General features: G+C 39.4%; 1 protein-coding gene across 15 annotated transcripts in view; it reads right to left on the reverse strand.

The window, feature by feature from the left end:
* Positions 1-9,479, reverse strand: part of CSNK1G3 (casein kinase 1 gamma 3) — a 112,885-nt gene extending 103,406 nt beyond the window's left edge. For 3 of the 15 annotated variants that reach the window (XM_087429872.1, XM_087429876.1, XM_087429875.1), the window contains exon 1: positions 9,090-9,475. The gene's annotated coding sequence lies outside the window, so the exon portion shown is untranslated. Of the gene's footprint in view, positions 1-497; positions 582-9,089 lie in introns of all 15 variants that reach the window. The other 12 variants (XM_087429871.1, XM_087429866.1, XM_087429874.1 and 9 more) reach the window with 8 other exon arrangements.
* Between the last annotated feature and the right edge of the window lie 3,091 nt (positions 9,480-12,570).

A 12,570-nucleotide genomic window follows, 5' to 3' on the forward strand; every position in this document is an offset into this window, starting at 1 on the left:
TGAGAACCACTGGAACAAGCTGGCTTCCCCACAAACCCTCTTCTCTCATCTATTAGTAAGAGTTAGCACTTTCAGCCCTATAGCAAAGACTGCAAGAACTATCTTTAAAAATGTTCATTTTTCTTTTTCGTTTAGTCTGTCACAGAAAAAAATACACTAATTTTCAGTTGGAAGATTTTAAACAAGTGCATATAGTAAAATTTCTTTTATCTTATTTGATATTCTCATTCCCAATGCTCAGAATATTATTTTTGAGTCAGTCTTCAAAAAACAATCTTCATTAGTAGGGTATTTAGATAAATAGTAGAGCATACAATAAACACACAATGCACATTCCAGAATATCATAAAATACTCAAAAGAATGATTTTTAAAGAGCAATTACATTTTGATATTTTAACTACAATTATTTTCAGAATCTCAAATATATAAAGAAATATTAGCCACAATATGCTCTGACACTCCTATGATAGAAAAATAACTCAGTAAATATTCTACCATTTTTTTAATGAAAATTGGCATTACAAGATTCCACGTCTTCAAGATTTATACCATTTTTTGGTCCATACTGTTTTCAGATCCCTGGAATAAAAGGAGAAAATAAAATAATGTTTTATAAAAATATGCATCTACAAATACCAATTTTTTAAAAATGTCACCAACAACTGATACCTACTAGTTTCACCTCCAAAACAGTACTAAGTTATTTTTGCAAGCCAAATTAGGATTTTATTAAAAGGCCTCATAGCCATATATTTACACACCGTAAGACTCATGGAATACCAGGAATTTCCTCTCTTCTCTCCCTATTACATGACCAACTATTTTTGACTGCCATTTGAAAGTATTCAATGCTAGAATATAAAATAAGTATTTCACAGAAATAGAAAATAAACAGGACACAGGCTGGGTGTAAGGGAAAAAAATATTTTCACTTCCCTTTTTACTAAAGGAAACTCTGACTATAACTTTGACTCTAATATATCGTGCTCTAATACACTGCCAAGTATACTACCCCAAGTCAAAACCAAACAAGTTAAAAACAGATAACACAATTAACAATTACAAAATATTCAGAAGTCCACTACTTTTATAAAGCACACTTGTATCAAAAGGTGTCATATGGCCAATTTCAACATAAAATTTTAAGGTAAATAATTTTAATTAGTCCATTTTTAAAAATAAAGACAATTACAAAGTATCAGCGAATTCAAGGCACACTTTATTCAAGGTAATATACAATAAAAACAGAATTCTATGTTAAAAGCTAAGCTGGTAGAAAACATCCCACCCCAGGATTTTATTTTCCTCCCTCAAAAAAAAAAAACAGATTTACTATTTTTACTGATGGTAAAAATAATGCAAAATTATAGCTGAAAGTCCAAACAATACACAGAAGCATAAAAAGTGTAAAAATAAAAATCATACCAAATCTCACTATTTATAAATGTTATTAACAGAAATATCCTTCCAAGGAATGGATGGATTAATTCTGTATACTTACAACAACAATTGCAACAATTACAACAAATAATTCTGTATACTTATTCTGTATATATACATATATGTGTGTTTACTCTTTTCTTTTACATACACTGAAGGCAGAGAAATTTTTAAGATAACTTTCTTGAAAATAAAAATATATAAATTGCTCCACACATTCTGCTTCTGCATTTTCATTTAAGCAGGCCAGGTCTGAGGTTACTGTGTATGCACGTTTGTGTTGCTGTTGTCATTGTTGACAGCTTGAGGGAAGATTAAAAGATTTGTCTGTTTGCCCACAAAAAAAAAAAAAAAAAAAAAAACCTCTGGCTACAATTTTCCAAAGCCTGAGAACACAGATATCTGTACTGAAGGGACTTGGCTGACTGATTTACAGTACGGTCCTGAGCAAAACCGCAAAGTAGGCAAAATCTTTTCATGGCCTCCCACCTCTTGATCAGAAAGAGCACCACATCAGCCATGAGGATAGGAAACTTCTACCAACCAGGTATGTGATATGAGCATTTCAATCAACCTTCCCATAATTCACTTCAATTCTAAAATTCTGTGATTCTCACCTGCCTCCCCATTCCCCCACTATTTTTTTTGCGGCTCTCAAGATAGGTAAAAACCGTTCTTTCCTCCTCCTACCTCACTAGGATTCCACGATTCAAAACAAACCTTTCCTGTGACTGACAAACTCCCCTTTTCTCAATGTGCTTATTCTCCTCTAAGTGTGACGAATAAAGAAATCTGACGAGATAAAGGTGTGGGCAATTTTGGGAGGGGAGCAGCAAGTCAGAAAAAAATTTTAATATGTTTACAGGTACCAATTTTTAATTTAAAGTTAAAATAGCTTTATGAGTTTCATGGAAAAAATGTATAATCTTACAACTTAGATAACTGATTTTATTGACTCAAAGTGAGTCAATAAGAAAACTAGCAGTGTTTCTACCTCCTAAAATATTCATACCTAAGCATATTTAAGATAGTGACATAGACGCAGCTTTCTAATCTTTCATCCGTTATTTGTACAATGCTTTAAAGTTCAAAGTGCATTTATATGCATTATTTATTTTCATTCTCAAAACAAGTAGATGTGGTGGTCACTATTGATTGCCTCTCTAACATCCATTTCCCCCATATTCTTCCTTCCCACAATTTTTTAAACATCCTCCCTCCACCATGTAACTTAGGGAAATACGATTCTGTTCCCAATTGCAGGGGATATATCCTGATTAGTAGAAACCAACCATGATAGTGCTATTCTCCTTGTCATAACTGCTTAGGAAGTGTATGTGACCTAATTCTGGTCAATAAAACCTGAAGGGAAAAGTATGCTGGTAGACTTGTGCAAGAGATTTCCTGGCCAATGCATGTCTAGATGTGATCTTGCTACTAGCCTGAGGATGAATCCCACACAGAGAGCAGAGCAGAGCCAAGAAAATCACCGAAAGGCAGACCAAAGCTCTGAAAAACTAGCCCTACTTCCATACTTCGGTGTTCCATTTCAGTAACTACTGTGCTTCAGGCACTGTAACATGGCAACACCAAGATAAACAGTATACTCCATCTACCTTTCCCTCCTCAACCGGGACCTCCTTCTCCTACACCTAAAAGTTCTCCTTTCCACTTGGGCTGAGGTAGGCATGACAGGAGGGTAGCTACTATAAGCTGTTAGATCGGCATACTTCGCACCAAGCTCAAGCGTTCCTGTTACACATCAAGGGTATGGCATTTCCTCTTCCAAGGGACAATTTCCTCTACCAATTCATTCCAGCCCTACTCAGGTTGAAGAGATGTTGCAATTATAAGAAGGTTCCTCTCCAACCCTGATGCCATATAAAAGCTGAAAGGTAGTATATGAAATCAGATGAGGGACCATATCAGTAAATATGTGAGAACCACAGACTGATCACATGACTAGATAATTTAAAAATTCACACTAAGGTATGAATGACTACAGCTGCAGGAATACCAGAATTTCTTTCATTCTTTAAAAGACGATGCTGGTAGGGCCTGGCCCAGTGTCGTAGCAGTTAAGTTCATGTGGTCCAGTTCGGTGGCCCGGGGTTCACAGGTTCAGATCCTGGGTGCGGACCGATGCACTGCTTATCAAGCCATGCTGTGGCGGCATCACATATAAAGCAGAGGAAGATGGGCACGGATGTTAGTCCAGGGCCAATCTTCCTCAGCAAAAAAAGAGGAGGATTGGCAACAGATGTTAGCACAGGGCTAATCTTCCTCAAAAAAAAAAAAAAAAAGAGGATGCTGTTAAATAAATCTCTAAGAGAGAATATAAACTGGTTGATATTTTAGAAGCAGATACCCTCTTTAATGTTATTATTAACCAACAGCTTGTAAATTAGTTAAAAAGGGGAATCATACAAAAATCTACATACTTTAAAAACATTTTATTGCAACTAAAACATAAAAATGTACATTCAGCAGACAATCTTTTAAAGCAAAGCCAAGGCCTTTTCAAGTATGGGTCTACGGATTGTAGTTTTATTTTATCTTTCTTGCAAAAATCACATCCATAATACATCACCTGTGCTTTCCAGGTTCTGTTTCTTAAACATGGAAAGACGTCTAACAAACACTTAAATAAAGCAATCTTATTGCAGAATCTTTTTATATTTTTTAGGGTTTTTCCTAATTGTTTAAAGTTATTTCACCTATATCTATTTCAACTGTAACTGATTTTAGCTACTCACCTGTTTTCAGAGCAGCCCCTGGTTCTCATACAAACAGCTTTTTGCCTTCACAGTTCATTGAATAATATTTTCTTAAACTATGTAATTACAATATCAAGTATAATTGCCATTAACAATTTGTTGGTTACAAACACAAATGATTCTTGGTAAGTATACAATAACTAGTGAGACTAAAAGTTCAAGAACAAACTAGAGAGTAGTCTACTGCCACTCAATGCAGCATGGGCATCAAGCAGTAAATGAAAAGTATCATTAAATCTTTTGAGTGGGTTAAGCAGAGGTAAGTTAAGAGAGATTCTCCTGCAATAGGCTGTTCCCAAGTGTCCTTGCTTATTCTACCCACCAATCAACCCTCCAACAACTCATATATATCAGCAACTTCTGAATGTTGAGAAGATTTACACAGTGCCTACTATGTGCCAGGCATCACACTTTGGCACTTTATAGGAAATTTTTCAATCTTGCATAATGACATAATGGCAGAGTAACTCTTTTTTTTTTTTTTTGCAAATGTAACTTTTTTCAGCTAAAGAAAGTAGTTCTATACAAAATCAGCTAAATAAATGTAATAAATTTGAATACAGCTAAAAGTATCACATTACCTCACTAAAGAAAAAACATCAGAAATTTCTCTTTAGGAAAAAGATTACCTATCATGAGATTTTACCAAATTCTAATGAAAGCTATAAAAAATGTAGATGTGATTTAGTTATATGTGAACATAACATAGCTATAGATTTTCATTAAATTATAACTGTGTGATATATCATTAGTAAAGAAAAATGACCAAAATGTGTGTCTTATCTACCAAATACACAAACACTTCAAATTCATTGTTAAGAATTCTTTCTCATAACTAAGATGATGGGCAGGGAGTGGCAGAAGAGAATATAACCAATCACTTACTATAGTTTAAGAACAAATCACTACACACCTTCCTTAGGTCCCATAATAGGAGGAAACCCAACCATTTATAATTTCTAAATCTCAGCTTTGAGAAGAGAGCTGGAAAAAACATGGCTAACAGCAGCCTCCGCTGTGTCTCTAAAACTTATCTGTCCCCACCTATCTCTCTCATTCCATGTTTTCTGAGCACTTCAGAGGCTCTCCAAAGTTACTTCACATTAATGGATAATATACACTTGATTTCCACACATTAAAAACCCCAAGTATGGTTCTGTCCTGCAGATCAGCGTAAAAGTGATACTCTGAGGAAGCTTAAGTTACTAGAACCATACTGTCTGCTCCTACAGAATGTCTACAATTAGAGAACTACAGGTACCCCCAAAACTGCCATTTCCAAAGAAATTGCACCTTGAAGAACCAACACCCAGACACATACTAACAACACCAATCAATACCACCAAGTGCCAAGTGCATGAGAAAAGACAAAAAAGGAAGATAGAACATTAGAAAAAACAGACCACTAGTGGTTTAAGACTCTGAAGTCAGAAAAAAACTGATTTAAATATGCACTCTGCTACTCCAAGATATATCTTATCTTAAACAGATTGCTTAAATTCTAGACGACTATTTCCTACAGTCAAAAGCGAGGGTTACACCACCTAACTCATAGAGTTGCCTTAAGAGCATCATTTACAGTCCCTATCCAAAGTAGGCACTTAATAAATTGTAATGGGTATTGTTATTGAGAGGTTGAAGGTAACACAAATTCAGTTATACTGTCCTTTTTGAACACTAAGAGGGGAATAGTTAATAAAAACCATCAAACAATCTTCCCTGTAACATGAGTCTACATGGACTTAAACACTGGCGTTGTGATAGTGAAATTTTTCTAAGCACTCCTTTGATAATGATTAAGTTTGAGGTTAAATTATTTTAGGGTCATCTGATATTAAAGATGACTAAAAACCTTATACATATTTATCTGGAACTGTGGAAGCTTCTCATTTTATTTCTCATTTTATCACCCCACTGTTATAGTCAATTCTCTTCATATGCAGATTCCTTACATTTCACTTTATCCATAGCAAATCTCACCTTCAAATGTATTAACAATAATATAACTACCCAATGACCTGTATTTTGTTTTGTTATTTAATATCTCAGCATTCTCTCTATTTAGCTTGATACATCCTTTTGGGAAGCCCTTTGAAACTAAACAACCACTTGTTCCATTCTGAAAAAATGTGAACCAATAAACTACACTGGAATAATGGTCTATCCCCAGCATGGAGGGCATTACAGAGGGGACACAGAGAAGCAAATGGAGAGCTTCCCATTCTTCCTGAGTCACATTTTTACAGTCCAGATTTATTTCATATAAAACCAATTGCCAGCTTACCAGACACACCCATATGCAAATACAAGTAAAGAAATAGGACAAAGCCACATATGAACTGTTTTAGATAATACAGTTTTCTGCTTTCCTCCGTTGGCATGAATGATAACAAGTTGACTATTCTGTGATAATTTGTTTCTTTAAACTTACTGTTCTTATTTGCCTACCTACTCCCTATCAGCATAGAATCTATACACTTCATACCTCAAACTGACTCATTTTTAAATACAAGGCATTCTGGACTTCCATGGCCTGATCTCCACCTACTTTCAGAGCTTCCTCTCCCACAAAGAAGTCCTGGCACAGCAGCCTTATGTCCAGCTCAACAGGCCCCATAATACCCAAGCAACATGCCTGTGCTCAGGCTGTTCCCTTTGCCTAGAAAACTAGCCCCCCACACAGCCCCCTGTTTGCCTATTAAAATATTTTAAAGGCCCAGTGGAGTGTTACCAGCTCTAAACTCGTTCATAATTCCCCAGTCAAAAATTAGTCTCTCTCTCTCTCACACACTCACACACACACACACACCCCCCCCTCAAGCTTCCATGCACCTCTAATGAAGCCCACAGGAGTCCTGTGTTGCAGTTATTTCTCTGCATATCTGCTTCTCCCTTGAAGGCAGCTACTGGGTCTCATTTCACCTTCATATTCTACCCACTCTTCCACCCTCACCACTTTACTAGGTAAAGGTCCCTTGTACACAGTAAAAGTCCAGATTGAATTAAACTATTCCTTGATTCTAATCCCAGCCCTTTTACTTGAAAGAATAAATGATTTTCATGTGTTGAAGATTTTGTTAACAGTTAATGCCTGCAAATCTGCAAATTGATGAAAATGTCAATAATTACATAATGCATTAATTTTTAAGTTGATGAATGGCAGAAGAGGTCAATGAGCACAATAAATCATCAGTAAAGATAATCATTTTCCAAGATCCCCCCAAAAAAGTCTCATACGTATCAACATTAAAATTAACTTTTCTGTCCCCCATCCTAAGAACTACTTATACCTGATGCATATCCAGACATACAAGCTCTCTGAAAGCAAGTGTCCATACACTCTGCTGAGAATCTACACCAAAGTCATGCAATTTATTTGATAACATCTTTCTTCCAATGCCCATAAATATAATTTTCATCTTCTGTGCAACTATAAAGGCTAATGTATACAAAATATGAAGATAATTATCTTAGCTAAGAATACAGTTAGAGCAAAGTTTGGGAACAGTTATAAAATACACTAAGCACATCTCTCCACCCCCTCCTCAAAAAAAACTATTAAGAATGTCATAAATCAGATCTGATTTTTGATGGAAAATGTTTTCTTGAACTGTCCTCACATCTTTCTAATTCTAAATCATTCTTACTATAATTTTTGTGATATTCTTCTTCCACAATTTATTTTAGGGAGAGCAAATATTCTTCATATATACATGGCTCTAAAATTAGACATTTTTCATTTTAAAAAATATTCCAACTTATAGTTCAACATCTTTTACTATCTGTGGGCAAATGTCATTCACATCACAAGAGGTAATTGCAAAAGTAAAAGAAATAAATGTCGACTTTTTTTTACTTATTAAAAATCAGTAGGTTTTTAATTTTCCAATTAAAGTCGATGTTCCAAAACAAAAGGTGAAAAAGGGGTCACTTACTGACCAGCCTTGGTACTCACTACAACAGAGTTAGAACTAATTCGCACAGTGGAGCAACAGTAGCCATCTCCCACACAGACACTCTCTCTCCCACCCATTAACTTTTCCTCCTTCCCTGGGAGAACTGGAATGATCATAACACAGGCCTAACTACCCCCACCCCACGAGCACATACACATCTCCATCACCACCCCGCAGGAAAGAAATGTGGGGGCTGTGGACCAAGCGAACCGACGCTTGTGTGTCACTTCCCCTGCATGTGGGATAAACAAACAAACCAGCACCGTAACAGTAACCATGAGAGTAATTTTGTTACCCCCAACTAACGCCTTGGTTAAGTTTTGAGCTAAGTCAAAAGCTCTAACAAATAGGTAAATCCCTGCCCCCCTTCTTAAAACAAACACCCCAACGGGAAGTTTACCCCTGAAATGAATGCTGGCCCCTGACACCTCCTTCCAGCAGACCGATGCCTCCCTCCCTCCTGCCCCAAACCCCCACTCCGAAAGTAATTTTCTGGACACAATCAGGGAGCGCTGGGGCTGCACTCTCGACCTCAAAGCCCCTCCCAAAAGAAGCCCCCGCCTTTTCCCCGCTCGCCCACCTCCCTCCCGTCCCCACTCGCGCCGCACCACTCGGGCAACTTCTGCAGCCAGCCCGGCCCGCCGCCCGCGGCCCCCTCCCTGCCCACCGAGCCCTCCGCGCCCTCAGCCCCCGGCCGCGGCCCCCTCCCGCCCGCGCCTCCGCGCCGCCCGCCCGGGTCCTCGCCCACCCCTCCCCCGAGGCCCCCGCCCGCGGCACCGCCCCCGCCGCACCCCACCCAGCCCGGGACCCCAGCCCACCCGGCCCCACCCGGGAGGCAGGGAGCCGCGGCCGCGCCGAGGCAGCCGCCTGCCCGGGGCCGGGGCCGGCCGGCGCCAACGCGGAGGGGGCTTTACCTCTGAGGCGCGGCCGCGAGCAGCGGGGTCGGTCCCGGGCGCGGGCGGCGCCCCCGGTCCGTCAGTCAGCGGCGGCGGGGGCAGCGGCGGCACATCACACCCGCCGGCGGCCGGAGGAGGAAAGCGAGCCGCGCAGGGAGGGAGCGTGCGAGGTAGGGGGGAAGAAACGAGCGAGGGAGGTAACGCAGCTCGGCTCGGGCTCGGTCCCTGCACTACAGCCGGTGCCGCCTACCGCCGCCGCTGGCCGGAGAGTCGCCGCCTGGGCCGCTGCTGTCGCCACAGATGCAGCCGGGAATGAATGCACAGCGGCGCCTCACTTATCCGGAGGTCAAACATCCTTCTGCCTCGGGCATCCGGATCGGCGCCGGACCCGGAAGTGAACACATGGAAAAAAAAATAAAGGAAAACGTATCTCTAGCGGCGGCGGCCCCGGAGCTGCCCGCATGGACGAAAAAAGCCGAGTAGAGCCGAAGATTACGCCGACGTGCTCGGATTGGTCGGCTCGCCGACCGGAAGAAGGGCAGCTCGCTCATTGGCTGGCAAGGCCTATATAAGTCCAAGCCCCTCCTTTCTCCCCACCTCCACACGAGCCGTGCGTGAGGGGGAACGTGGAGTAGTTGTGGCTACGGGTAGTACGTTTCTCTGGATGACGCCATGGGAGGAGAAGCTTGGCGAGGTCTGTGGAGAGAACTGGAAGCAAACGCTCCCATGGGTTAGGAGAGCTACCAAAAATTCCTCGGCTTGAGTGAGCGAAGAGCCTAAGGGCGCCATCGTGCCAAGTCAGGGTGCCGAGGTTTATCCTAGTGTGCTCAGCACAGCCCTCCAGGTGCCAAAGAATTTTAGGGCCCGATCTAAGGGAATGACATCACTGGGTTGACGTTTACCCCCACTTTTGTGTAAGTTTTGTTCAACTGCTTGGAAATATGAAGTGTGGTTCAGGTTTGCATCCCATTTGTTCTCTATAGAGAACTGTGTTTGTGAGCTCAGGTAATCCGCTGAACTGTATAGCGTGGTAGTTATCATCTCCGTTTTTCAAGTGAACCTCCTAAAGTTCCGAAAGGCCAGACATCACTTAAGTCATCAAGTTGTAGAACACAAACTGGCACCGATGTTTGCTGGGTACGCTTTCCAGTACGCTCAGCCCACATAGAAAAGTTAGTCCTCTCCTATAGTTGGTTAACTGGAATGAAGATATGTCACTTTGGAAGACCCCCATGGAAATCGATCGACCATGAAGACATTGTAAAGGATTCAAACTGTAATTTTTTAAAAATTGTTATTCTTAATATTAATATATCTAAAGTCCTTTCAAAAGTCAGACAATAACGTGTGCATGAAGAAAAACCATAACCTGGCGCTAAGTCTATCAAAAGATTCATTTATCAAACGTATTTTTATATTTTTGACACACTCATATCAAGAAACGAGTCCTCTCTCTCTCATACTCTCTCTCTCACACACACACACACACACACGAAAAACTTAAAAGGCTCCAGTGAAACAAATGCACTTTAAAATAATTGAGGATTTATCTCATTCTCCCTCTCTACCTTACCAGACTGATGATAGGGTTAATATGTAACCTTCAGAGGGGTAGTTAGTATGGAAAGGTGCTTTTCTTGTTTTTGTAGTACGACAGTGCCTTTTTCACTTCTCTCATCACTCTCTTTCCCAAACTGGAGGTTAAGAAGTGACTGGTATCACCAGTCTTTTGGAAGAGTAGTGTTAAGAGCACTGCATCTGTGTTTACCACACCACCATCATTCTGTTAGAGACTCAAAAGCAACTAAGATTTATGCATGCTCAGACTTTGGAATAATTTGCCTAATCAAATGACGTATCCCAAAGTTTCTGATCTATCCCAGGACCCAATAGTAGACAAGAAACAAAGTTAACCCTATCACACTAAATGGAGAAGAAATGTTTGCAATACAGGCAACTCTAAATATTGTCATCAACAACCAGCAAACCATTTTATACTCTGCCTCAAAAAACTCAGTTTAGATCAAGAACACCTCCTACCCAGACCTCAAACTTTTGATCAATGTTTAAGAAATACAAGTATATAAATATATAAAGTCACATTTTTAAATTAGATATGGATAGGAATAAATGTTTACATTTTTAAACACATCAGTAAAAATTGTTTTTTGTTAAAATTTGTCCTAGAAGCTCCTATAGATTAAAATTGGCAAGTAGCCTAGATAGGAAGCCAAGGAAATTTTCATATTACTCTATTAACTGGTAAGAAAAAATTGGCAATATGAAAACAGCGTCTGTTAATGAAGAAAAAAACCAAACTACAAGCATCTCAACCAAAACTCTCTGTTTTGTAGCATGACATAGGCAGACAGATCATAATTTTCCATCTGCTATGTTACACATCAAATATAGTTAATTTTGTCTCACCCCATGTTTGCTAGCATTTCCACTCTTCAGATATTTATATTCTATTAATATTTTTCATCTTTTTCAAAGCAGTGTCACATTTCTTGTTACCCAGAACTTTATTCTGTTGAATTTATATCTCTATGGATGTATGTAAATATTTGTTCCACCTTGTAGGCATGCAACAACTTAGTGATTACTATGAAAAACCGGATAAAAGAGCAACAGAAGTATTACCCATATATTTCTATTAAAATGAGGGGGGAAAAGTTACTTCAAGATGACTTTAGTCTAAGCTATCATGAATTTCTTAGGGAAAAAACAGAATTTATCAAGTAGGAGTTTGAGGAGAGAAGAAAAAGAAAGCAAAATTTTGGGGTGCCTTTAATTTCACATTGTAAATGTTCCAATGTCTCCCTTACATCTTTCGATTCTTTACTTCTGTTACTGTTTCTCTTCCTCTCACTCCTCTGCACATTCACCTTGGCTACCCAGCCCCACCAAAACAAACACACATACACACACACACAGACACACGCACGCACACACACACACACACACAGTGGAGAGAGCATAAGGAGGGTTAAGGCCTTCAATTAGCGTTTCAAGCAGGAAAACTATTCCATTTCCTTCTTTCTCCCACTTGAAGTCTTACTGCTTACAGACAAGAGAAAATGGCCAGCTTTACTTTCCACAAAGTACAGCTACCATTCTCTCTCTCAAACATAGTACTTGTAGGACATGAAAAGAAGGCATTTTGTCAAAAGAGAAATTTGATAAATATAAGTTTCCAGTTTACCATTAAAGATTATGGGAGCACTAACACAGATTTGTCCTATAATCATTTTCTCCCCCAACCCCTCATTTATACTATTAAAATACTCTCCTAAGCCTAACTTGTTTTACACAAGTTGATCCAGAAATACCCCCAAAATACAAATAAGCACCAAAGATTAATCTAGCACTCTACTTTGGTGCAGTCTATCAACTATGTGGCCAATCTTGCTGAGTTAAATACAGGCAGATATTTCCAAACAACAATGTAACAACTAACATTTGTACAAACTCTGGTTTATATTATTCCATCTGATTC

This window comes from Ceratotherium simum, chromosome 4, assembly GCF_057802395.1.
Source record: "Ceratotherium simum simum isolate JZ-2026a chromosome 4, ASM5780239v1, whole genome shotgun sequence".
In the NCBI taxonomy this organism is placed as follows: domain Eukaryota; kingdom Metazoa; phylum Chordata; class Mammalia; order Perissodactyla; family Rhinocerotidae; genus Ceratotherium; species Ceratotherium simum.